The sequence below is a fragment of the Sorex fumeus genome, unplaced genomic scaffold, assembly GCF_029834395.1.
Source record: "Sorex fumeus unplaced genomic scaffold, SorFum_2.1 ptg000136l, whole genome shotgun sequence".
In the NCBI taxonomy this organism is placed as follows: domain Eukaryota; kingdom Metazoa; phylum Chordata; class Mammalia; order Eulipotyphla; family Soricidae; genus Sorex; species Sorex fumeus.
In genome coordinates this window covers 4,219,519-4,231,850 of record NW_026606193.1, presented here as the reverse complement: position 1 = coordinate 4,231,850, position 12,332 = coordinate 4,219,519, and the positions used below count along the sequence as shown (strand labels likewise).

At 41.8% G+C, this 12,332-nt stretch overlaps 1 protein-coding gene across 1 annotated transcript in view; it reads left to right on the top strand.

The window, feature by feature from the left end:
• Positions 1-12,332, top strand: part of UNC5C (unc-5 netrin receptor C) — a 387,108-nt gene that overhangs the window by 148,434 nt on the left and 226,342 nt on the right. The window lies entirely within an intron of this gene.

Here is a 12,332-nt window from a genome sequence, read left to right as displayed (position 1 = left end):
TGTTTTTTCTGTTTCAGAAGAATTTATTTGATATTTACTTAAAATAATTGTTAGTGTAATATCTAGTATAAATTATGGAGGTGTAACAAAGCATGTTCTCAGCTATAGAGAGAGAGAGAGAGAGCTGGGTTTAAAGTGTACGCCTTGCATGTTCTGTTTGACCCTTGGGACCGCATGGTCCCTTGGCTATGCTGGGTGCAGCCCCGGGCACCCCATGTACTGTCAGGATGACCCAGGAGCCTTTGATACCACAGGGCTTCAGAAACGGAATTCTCAACACTGGGACGTCAGCTGAGAATGCCACAAGGGGCCCTGAGTGCCAATTTTGAGGCTTCTCAAAAACTAAAACAACAAAAATCAACAAAACGGCCAGTTCTTGTTTGAGGCATAATTAATTAAGTCCTTTAGGTGCCTAGATTTTTCTTTTTTCTATCTCAAGCTGCAATTTAAATATGATTGATGGAACAGAATGAATATAAAAGTAAGTGAGAAGGGGCTGAGTGATAGCACAGCAGGGAGGGTGTTTGCCTTGCACACGGCTGACCTGGGTTGGATTCCCAGCATCCCATAGGGTCCCCCAAGCACCTCCAGGATTTATTTCTGAGTGGAAAGCCAGGAGTAACCCCCGAACATCACTGAGTGTGACCCAAAAAAGCCCAAACAAAGAAAACAAAAGTAAATGAGAGTTAGCATGCCCTTACTAGTTTAGTTGAAAATTTAATACACAAAGATTAATAATTCACTTATTAGCCCTTAAATTTATTAGACCTTTTCACATTGCAAAAAATCATTTGTACACTTTAGAACCATGAATGGATCCTATTTTCAAAAAATTTAGTAAATAAAATATTTTAAACACCGTGAATTACAGTTGTTACAGGTCCCGAGGCCGAGCCCTCGGAGAGAATGACCTCTCTCCACCATTGCCCCCAATTTCCCACCCACCCACCAGCCCTGCTGCCTTTATGTTGCTTGTTATAGCTAACCGGCTACTTCTTCCCACTTTCCGTGTCAGCCTATTTTATGTCCCTGATGTTCTCTGACTTCTCTGGGTACCCGAACCACACAGTGTTCGTCCTTTCCCCCCACCCACTCTGGCACTCAGCCTCCTGGCGTCCAGGGCTGAGTGCTCAGCCCCAAGGGTTCCGCACACACCCCTGAACATGGCAGGTGGCCTAGTAAGGACCAGGGCCCTAGCACCCTATGGCCCCCACACCAGCTCAGTGAGTATGATGGCTGGGCAGACGGCATGAGGTACCTGTGGCTGTCAGGTGGGTGAGATGGCAACTAACTCAGGTAACATGCGGTAGGGCATTTGCCTTGCACACAACCAGCCCGGCCGAGCTGGGTTCGATTCCTCCGCCCCTCTCGGAGAGCCTGGCAAGCTACCAAGAGTATTCAATATGCCAAACACAGTAACAAGAAATTTCACAATGGAGACGTTACTGGGTCTGCTCAAGCAAATCGATGAACAATGGGAAGACAGCTCTAACATGGCGTGTAAAGCAACGAGACTTGGCTCAAAGTATCCTTATCATCCTCATCTGCATCATCCTGCTAGAAAATTAAATGTCCAGACATTCTTCTTTTGACAAATGAAATAAATTCTCTTTTCTCTTGTCTCCTGGCCAATACAGTCACTGAATCCCGTGTAGAACACCTTTGTAGTGAGGAAAGGCTGTCCCAGGAGGCTGAATGCCATGGGCTAAGGCAAGATCACAGAGAGAATTCCTGGACGCAGCTCCATTGCCCAGAGCTTGACTGTGTGTGCAGCCCGGGTTCCTGCCAGGGAGAATCTGAGATTTCCTGATCTTTAGGCTTTAAGGATACAGACCATCCAAGTCCTATTCTGTGGGCTTATCTGAAGTCTGCCAACTTGCCCTGCCTCTGCGTCATTGTTTATAAGAGTGTGGTGGGTGTTTTCAAAAACTCTTATCTCAGAGGCTGGTGAAGAGAAATACAGAAGCTGCTTCGAGAGGAAATCAGAGAGGTCTGGAGCGATGGCACAGCAGGGAGGGCATTTGCCTTGCATGCAGCCGACCCAGGTTCATTCCCCGGCATCCCATATGGCCCCCCAAGCACTGCCGAGAGTGATTTTTGAGTGCAGAACCAGGAGTAACCTGAGTATCGTTGGGTATGACCCAAAAAAGAATAAGTAAAGCAATACTTATTTTGCTTTTTGGGTCATACCTGGCAATGCACAGGGGTTACTCCTGGCTTTGCATTCAGGAATTGCTCCTGGCGGATACTCAGGGGACCATATGGGATGCTGGGATTTGAACCCAGGTCGGCCGTGCGCAAGGCAAATGCCCTACTTGCTGTACTATCGCTCCAGCCCCGGTTGTGGATTTTTCAATAAAGACTCTACCTCTGCCTATAGGAATAAGATTAACCTTGTTTTCTTAGAATCGCCCAAAAGTAACCTTCTCATCAGGATGATCAGCAAGTTCACAGTCCTACTGAATTAATTACTGGAGGAGTAAATGAGTAAGATAAAAATCATAAAAGAAGCACATTGCAAAAACGCCAATTCCGTGGGATCCAGTCAGCCTCCTGCTCGCATCTCCAGGTGGGTACGTGCAGAGCTCAGGCTAATGGACACAGCGCAAGGATGCCGCTCGCACTGAGGCAAGGACAGCTGGCCGGGTGCCGTGCCCAGTGGGAGGTTCCTTAAAACCACTGACCTAGACCTGGGTAGGGGCAGTGGGGGTGGCTGAAGAAGCAGTTGTATGGGAAACAGGGACACATTTCGAATCTTAACCATCCAGTGAGTTCTTGTTGCCCTGTTGAGCAATCTGAGGCCGTTTTGTTCCAGGGTTCAGATCTGTTCTCTGCTGAGCCTGACTTTGCTCTTGTTTTAATAAAACCGTTTTACAGCCTGTTGCCCGAGGTGTCAGCCATCGAAGAAAGTCCTGTCATTTTATTTTATCTGACTTTTTTGGCTCTCTCTTTAATGCCAGTTGGATTTTCACCTTCAAGCACCGTCCAATTGGGGTCAGTTGCAGAGAATGGGACGAACCCATCAGGAGTCGAACAAACACGGGCTGTCAAAGCTTTAGGGTCACCTGGGCAGCCACCAGTGACTGGTCACTTATTCAGTACAAATCTCTCGCCGTGTGACTCCCACCACAGAGGCAGTGCTCGACTGACAGGGACTGTTAGAATGTTCCCTTCACACATGAAGAGAGAGGCTGGGCAATGGGCATCTTATAGACCACCAGGAGGCATCCGAAAGACCCGAAAATGCTCTTTGCTTGCCCTGCTGTCTATTCTGTTCTTTCTTGGGTGTACCTTTGCATGCCTTTTGTATTCTAAGTCCTAAATTGTTTTGCCCAGGAATATTCCAACTTTGGGGTTTTTAGTTAGGGGGACAATTTCCCAAAGTTCACAGTCCATTCATTTATTCATTAATTCTTCCAGCGCTGCTGAATTGCTTTATAAAAGGCATCTTGCTTATGTCCCCTGTAGCAAATAGCAGAATAACACTCACAAAAGATAAAATAACCTCAAGTTATAACCGGTGCAACAAGATCTATGTGAAGGACAAGTTCCCCCAGAGTTATGAATTATCCTTGTCATCTCTGCAGATTTATGCCGAGATCTGTGGGGAGGGATTTGTCCCAGCATTGAACTTTCCCAGCCTAATTCCCCTCCAGTGTTCCAAACCCACAGGAAAATATTGCTTTACTTATTTATTTTGCTTTTAAAGTGAACTGTTTGTTTTCTCTAGTTTACATCATTTTTTTTTCAGTTAAAAAATTCCAATCGAAGATGCTTTTACAAATGATAGCTTCAGAAATATAGTGAGGTCTCAGTTTGGCAGCAGCTAGGTATTGAATTCAGTCCTTGTTAGCTAAGTACTCTGATGTTGATGAAACAAGTGGAGTTGTGATGCTACAGAAAATAGTAGACTCACTTCATGGGATCTGTGTGAGTTTTGGAATATCAAAAGCAGCACCGACAGAAACAAATGAACAGCCCTCGGCATAGGTTGGTTTAGAAGATATTCCCAGAAATTGGTCGTACACATTCACTTGTCCTTCTGGTTCTTAGTGAGACTGTCAGAAAACAAGTTTTCCAAACAGTGCAGTGATCTAAGTAATATTCAGTCATCTAAGTAAAATTCAAATGCTTTTCTAGGGTCGATGCCTCAAAAAGGTATCTGTTAAACTCTCTTAGAAAAATCAGGTGTATGGGGATTACATTTTGAATTCTATTCTATTAAGCAGCTGTAATTTACAGATTGCTAGGTCGAATTTCATAATGAAAGATGCCATCTTAAAGTTTTTTTTATTTAAAATGAATCATGCCACCATGAAGTATCTGTGTGCTGCATTTCTCCTCATAAAATCTGGGGAATTACAACCACACACTTATTTTAGGGGTGTAGTGGATAATTAGAACACAGAAATTATATTCTCATCCAATATTTACAAGCCACCAAAATTAAATACTTGGAAATGTTTGTGACACTTAGTGGAGCTTTCCGATCAAGTCCAGAATACCAATTGGGATGATTCCAAAGTAGAAAGTGCCCCCGTGAGTATTGTGTGAGGGTATTGTTCCTCCAGCGTCCTGTGCTCTGGGTCACTTTGAGCAGAAGCGACTTCCTTCTCATCCTGATTTCCTCTTGATTTTTCCAACAACCCCGAGTAATGAGCTACTATGATCAGATCACTCAAGTTGCATCTGGGGAAATTCAATTTGCTTCATTCACTCAACAGTTTTTTTGTTCTCTGACATCTGCAAAGTAATTGCTAATGTGATGGGGCAGGTGGGATTGGAGTCAATGGCCCGACTTCTAGCTGCTTCCGAGCATTCAGAACCCTCGTCTCTTTACTCCCACTCTGCATTTTATCATGGACCAACATGAGAGAGGAGAGACATGATAAATCTAAGTCAGCTACTTCCTGTGTCTTCCCAAGGGGAGAAATCCCTTCTGCTCCCTTTCTCTTTTGTTTCCAGGTTAAAGGGTGCATTTGGACATCTAATACTCTGCACGCTGATCTGAGGGAGTTTCCCGGGGGAAACATGAGATGTATAGATCTTATTTATGGTCTCCTGGGAGACTTTTACTTTTAGATAGTCACAGCTGAATCAATACGGCACCAGTCCTTCCAAACCAGTAAAGCGTTTTGCTGAAGAGGTTTACAAAACCTCTGATAGATTAAAATTCTCCTATATATATATTTTGTTTTCCAAATTTGGTACATGTTCAATCATAGTAATAAGATTTCCTTAGCAAAATAGTCTTTTGGAAAGTGTTTAGATCATTCAGGCTCTCCTGGAAAGAGCTCTTACAATGGCTGAAATCATGTCCAAATTTGTTTTAGATGATTTACATTAGTCATTTAACTGGTTGTTATTCCTAGACTAAAAATATTATCAGCATTATCAGATCTGTAATGAGTTTTTTGGTAGACTCACAGACAGTGTTAGAGTTGGCTATGCAATTTCTTACCAGTGAGTCCATTTTATACTGGAAGTGTCTTTCTTTGGTAGAAAATTGGGTAAAATTGAGAGCTGTTATTTCTTTAAGCCTCAAAAATAAATTTCTGTAAAAATACTTATTTCCAACCTACATTAAACAAACATTGAGTATTTTTAAAAAGCATTAATTTTTCCTCATGAAAATAAAATGACTTGCCTTATGATCTCTCTAACCTGATAGCTAGTAAAATTAAAGGTGTTTCATAAAAAATCATCACAGTAGTTTGTGTATTTATTTCACACATATTATCAGTGAATGTAAGAATTTGCATCTAAAATTTGTGCTGTTAAGTGCGGAAGAAAAGGAAAGTGTGTAATATTATATTAGAAATGAACGAGAGTTACTGTCTAGCACATCTCTTGTAAATGATTTAATATATGGAAATTGTTCAGCGTAACTTCTGTGATTGTCAGAAGATGATGATCAATATAATACACTGGGAAGTGATTTAGATTAGTTGGAATCCCAGGCTCCCCCATGTCTAAGTGTGTGTCAGTTTGGAGAACATTCATCCCCTTTGTGTCTCTGAAATCTCCTCAGCCAAGTGCTTGAGAGGCTGCTGTCACCCGGACGCTGTGACTCAAGCACGTGAGGAAACTGAGAAGTGGGGATCCGTAAGAGCATCGCATCTAGAACGCCTGAGTCTCCTGCACTCTGGAAAGGGCCTTGGGAGCCTTCAGCTCCCTGTGGCTATCTGGGAGGTGATGGGCAGCTTCAGGGACCTGGGGAGTTCAGACTGGACACCCTCACCATACCGTGTGTGTACTTACGTGTGTATTTATCTGATCGAGATATATTTACCAGAGTGTCTCTTAAGTTTTCCCTTTTATTTTAATAGATTTATTATTTATTTATTACAGATGCTGATTTGGGGGAGATGGGAGGTATATGTGCCATATTTGATTCCACAAAATTTTCATGTGACAATATACATTGATATGCTCAATCATTACATTTAAAAACACCCCAGTAACTGAATTAAGTATCAGTTAAGTTTAAATTTAAATCAATTAATATTACTTAAATTTTGAACTTCAATTCGTCAATTAGGTTAGCTAAATTTCAAATGTTCATTAGCCACATATCGCTATTAGGTGACATAGAAAATGTGTGATATTGTTTCTTAACCCTTATCCCTAAGTCACGGTCATGGTCACGGTCATCCTGTTATTTATCCATTTTCTCGAGCAGGCACCAGTAACATCTCCTTTGTCCTAGCCCTGAGATCTTAGAGTGCCATATTCAAGTCTCCTTCAGGGTCAGGAAAATGAGACCCATCATTGTTACTGGGTTTTGGCATATTGAGTATGCCATGGGGAGTTTGCCAGACTCTGCTGTGCGGGGAGGATACTTTCGGTAGCCTGCCGGGTTCTCCAGAGTAAGAACTAGATAATAAGATGTCATACTCACATCCCTAGGTACCTGGAATTAAAAAGATACAGAATCAATATCTCCACATGTTTGTCTTATTTCATTTCATTTTGTCTTCAGTTTCCCAGTGTCTTTGGTAGCATTTACTTAGATATTCTTTTTAATTCTGAGCAATAAAATATACATCATTAGAATTGATGGGAAGATAAATATTAGGAAATTATCTTAACTATGCTTCTTCGTAATTGAATTGACCAGATTTCCTTTCTAACTGCTTTGAATGTTCTATGTGCTTTTTATAAAACTCTGAAACCAACTTTTATAAATATTTCTAGTATAACAAGTTTTTTCACTTGGTGGCTCTGGTAGAGTTAAGGATGTGTTTTTGGATAGTAACTTATCAAATATCAAGTTTCCAGCTGGGACAGTTATGTAATATATTTAAGGTAGCTTTTTAAAGCATTTCGTGTACCAAACTGAAAATTTTAGAAAGAATGCTCAATTGCATAATGGGGTTTTAACTGGAAGATTCTAGAAAATACTTATGCGTGCAATATGCAATTTATTGATTACCACTTTTTTAAATAGCAGAAAAGTTGAGAGCAGGACTCTGTCAGATTACTGCTTTGTCTCACAGCTCCATCACTTGTAGCAGATCAAGTCGCACAGTTAATTCATGATACTACGTTCTGGTGTCTATATTCTAGAAAGGAGATAGGAAGAGTTCCTATGAAATGGAACAGCTAGGGAATTAAATGGGAATGTTTTCAGTTGTATGCATGTACAGTGTTCGTATGAATTCAAGACTGCATGAAGTAAAATCAACATCACACTCTCAGCCCGTGTCCAAAGGCAGAGAATGGGAAAAGCCATCACTGCGTATCGTGAAGTAATTTCATGATCTAGACAAACCCTGAGAAGCAGAGTCTTCAGCTGCATCTCCAGTTTCCTTCTTGCTTTTGTATTTTTTAGTTTTAGTGGCCATCCTAGCAGTTCTCAGGGATTCAAGGCAGCCCCTGGCCTCTCTCAGCCTGAGCTGTGGGCCCACACTCAGGCACACCCAGGGGTGTCTCGGGAGAGAGCGACTGTCAGGGCCAAGACTCAGAGTCGGAACGTCAGGCATGAGACACTCCACAGCCCGATTTTGGTGATTTTTACATAGTGTGCAAAAGTCTTTCTGACAACAGAAAAAAAACATATGCTTCATATTTGTCGCTGTGAGTTTGCTTTTCCTACCTGTTCCGAAATGGCTAGTTTGTGTCTGTTTTTGAAGCCAAATTTTATAAATTCTCTTAATCCTGTGACTAATAGATCAGACTTCTAATCAAGGTTTGATTTTATGTTCTAGAAATCATAGCAAAGATAAACAACATAGGATATGTCTGCTGATTTTATGTAGTGCCAAATTACTGTCATTTTTGCTGTCTTATTATTGCTGTTGGTTGGTTTTAGTATGTATCATTCTTCATTTTCTGGGACTCCATTTCTCTGATTTTTTAAATTTTATTATTGTCAGTGTGACATGTGTTAGGTTCATAGTGTTTGCATAAAGATAGATCATCTTTGGTAGGTTGCTTTCAGTGTAAAGGCAAATGTGTTTAGTCACTGAGTATGAGTAATATCCTGCTTAAGAAAATGTCGAACGTCTCTTAAACAGAATTCATCCAGACTTTGCTTCTCTGCTTAGCTGTCTTAAAAATACAGTTTGAAAACATTCTTATAGTTTGGGGGAAATTAGGCAATTGTTTGAAAAGTTTTCAGCAAGCGAAAATATGTCTTGCTAAAATCAGGGTCTTACAGGTAATATTGTAGGAAAAGGTATCTCGCAAATTAATGTAAGACCTACGATGCATTAACTTAGACAACAATTATTTGCTTTTAGATAGGACTGGTTGCCAAAATTCATGGCCAGGAAAGTAATGATAGAAACAAAAAATGTATATACTTGTTATTGTTTTTATTCATTAATATTTTAATATTGTCATTGTATTAAAGAGTGAATTAGATGGTTACATTAGTGTCAAAGTATATGGTGTTGATATAGACAGTTACTGCTCCTCACCGCCAAAATACCCAAGACCCTTTATCACTGACCTTTATATGACCTTTAGTTCAGTCATTATTGATGTTATTTTAAAAACTATTAATATTTACTTCTAGCTTATTACACAGATAGGATTTCAGAGCACTTGTGTTTTATATTTATAAAGCAGAACTAGGTCAGAAAGTGGCACAAGTGCGAATAGGAGGATTTGAGATTTGCCTGCAGATTCCCCAAGATATTGAATTTATATGATTCAAAGTTTTATTTTATACATATAAAAGACATCGAGATATTATCATTGTTTTGCTTGAATATTTTTGAGGCCAAACCCGGCAGTACTTTGGTGCTAGACATCTGCTTGGAGCTGAGGATCAGAGCCACCATCCAGCCTTCGGAGCCATCTCTGTAACCCCGTATAAATACAAACGGTATTTATGCCGTCTGGGCTGCAGAGTCGGAATGGGGTAAGGTGCCCGCTGGCCCGGGACCACGGCTGCTTCAAGCCTAGCACCATATCTGTCGAGCATTTCTGCCAGGAGGGGTTCCTGAGCACTGCCAGGTGAGACCCACCCCAAACTCACCTTCATATCCCCCAAGTATCATATTTATGGGTTAGGCTCTTTGTTTCTGTTCCATAATTCAATAATATTCTTTATATTTCCTTTATTGTACTGTGATTTACAATCCTGTTGATGATGGATTCAAGCTTACACATTCCAGCACTGGCCTCATCCTCAGAGGCTTCCCACCACAGCACCTCACAGCCCATCCCTTAAACACCCCACACCCTCACAAACTCAGGTCTTCTCCCTTTGACTCTTTACTGCTCCCTTACTGGGTGACTCTAAGTCCCACGTCGGAGAGAGAGTGTTCTCACCTTTCCCTTTCTTTCTGATTCCCTTGATCCAGGGTGATTAATGCCTTTTAGTTACACCCAAATCATGGAAAATTGCATGGTTTTGTCCTTAGAGACATGTAGTATCCTTTGTATAAACGATACCCTTTATCCATTCATCCATATTAAGGCATTTGGGTTGTTTCCCTATCCTGGATATCATTTGTGAGTGTGTATGTGTGTGTTTTGCATTTTGGAGCCATGCCCAGTGATGCTCAGGGGTTGTTCCTGACTCTGCACCCAGGAATCACTCCTGGCTGGCTTGAGGTACCATATGGGATGCCGGGGATTGAACCTAGATCAGCCACATGAAAGGCAAGTGCCCTACCCGATGTGCTATCTCTCCGGCCCCACATCTGGGCTATTATACTAAATGCCACAGTGCACGTCAGTGTGCGTATATCTTGTTGAGGGAAAGATGCCAAGAAGTGGTATTTCTGGGCCATAGGAAGTTCTGTTGCTACTTGTTTTGAGAGATCTCTGTGTTGCTTTCCATAGAGGTTGAACTATATGACATTCCCATCAAGGGATGAAAGGTCCTTTCTCATCACCAGCAACACCGCTGTTTCCAGACTTTAAAAACAATGTGTTTGTTGTTGACCTTGTTGGATGCAACCAGCCATCCAAAACCAACAAGTCCAGGACTTGCTTCTGGCTCTGGGCTCAGGAGCACTCTGGTGGGACATAAGGACCCATATGTGGTCCCGGGAATCTAACTGGATCCAACTCATGCAAGGCAAGTGCCTCCTATACTTCTTCCCCTCCTCCTCCTCCTCCTCCTCCTCCTCCTCCTCCTCCTCCTCCTCCTCCTCCTCCTCCTCCTCCTCCTCCTCCTCGTACCTGGATCACCCTTGAGCCTAGAGTATAGGAAGGGGAAGGGAATGGAAGGGAGGAGAAGGGAAGGGAAGGGAAGAAATTGAGGAGTAAGTAAAAAAAATTGCAAGCAGGCCAGGGATAGAGGTCTCAGCACCTCCTGTAGAGACCCAGCCAACAGCAAGCTTACAGAGGTGCCTGTTGTAGAGGCCTCAGGCGTGGGAGGGAACCCGGGACCCAGGCAGAGAAGGAATCACTGCTGGAACACTGGGTGCATGTAACTGAACTCTATACAATTCAAAAATCACTGTGCTTCTTTCTGCGGGAGAAGGCAGCCCAGATAGAGAGGGGAAACACCAAGTAAAGGATCTTGGGAGGATCCTCCCAGGATGGGAGATGAGTGCTGAAAGTAGACTATAGACCGAACATGAAGGCCACCCCATGGCTCTTTTGCAAACCACAGCACCCAAAAGGAGAGAGAGAACAAAAGGGAATGCCCTGCCACAGGGGTGGGGTGGGATGGGGTTGTGGGGGGTGGGAGGGATGCTGGGAGCATTGGAGGTGGGGAATGGGCACTGGTGGAGGGATGGGTACTTGATCATTGTGTAACTGAAACCCAAAGCGCAAAAATTTGTAAGTCTACAACTGTACCTCATGGTGTTTTACTAATAAAAATTTTTAAAATATCACTGTGCTTCCATTAAAAAATGTATTAATTCAGGGCCCGAGAGATAGTATAGCAGGTAGGGCACTTGCCTTGCATGCTGCTGACCTGGGTTCGGTTGAGGCAGCACATATGTTTCCCCTGAGCCCCACCAGGAAAAATCTCTGAGTACAGAGCCAGGAGTAAGCCCTGAGCATCAGGTGTGGCCCTCAAACAAACAAAATAATGGTCATTAATTAAAGTTTTGAAGTATCAGATTTAAAAAAAAATCAGTGTAGAATAGAAAGGTGAGTTTGAAAAATTTGGGACTGACTGCTTAACTACCAGCATAGGCAGAAAGCTCATCTGGCATCAGGGCGGTGTCAGAAAGAGCAGTTGGACAACAGTGTAAGGATGTAAGAGTGAGGTCATGGAGAAAGAGGCGGATTAGGAAGCTACCAGTGATGGATGGTCGTAATGATCATGACTAGCCCAGAGTCGACTGCAGCAGTAATGGAGCTGCCATTAACATATTTTATGTGGTGAGAACAGAATGTTCAATGTTGTTTAAAACAAGGACTGAGAGTTTTTGATGTTTCAGCTTTGTATAAATCAGATGTAGCAACTTCCAAGGCTTTAGTTAATGCTCTAGTTGTCATCTTATGATATCTGATGATTTTTCTCTGGCCATTAATAAAATAAGGCTAACAAATTCTGGACATGTCATAGCTCAGGAAAATATTAAAGACAGTAGAGCAATAAAAAATAATGATTCTTTCCCTATTTTTTGTGAGGTTCTATTTATAGTACAGTATAAGTACTATTATTGTTTTCTCTTTTAGTCAAAGGTTTATGTACTTGATAATCATGGAGACTTCTGATGCATTTGTAAGTGAAATTTTAATCTATTTAAAATATTTCATTATTGAAAATATCAAATAGAACCTATAGGTTTCAGGTCTGTATCATCAGAATCATCATGTGTATATAGTTATTTAAATTAATTATAAGACACTAGAATAATGCATGCATTATTTTTGGAAAGGGCTGGAGCGATAGCACAGCGGTAGGGCGT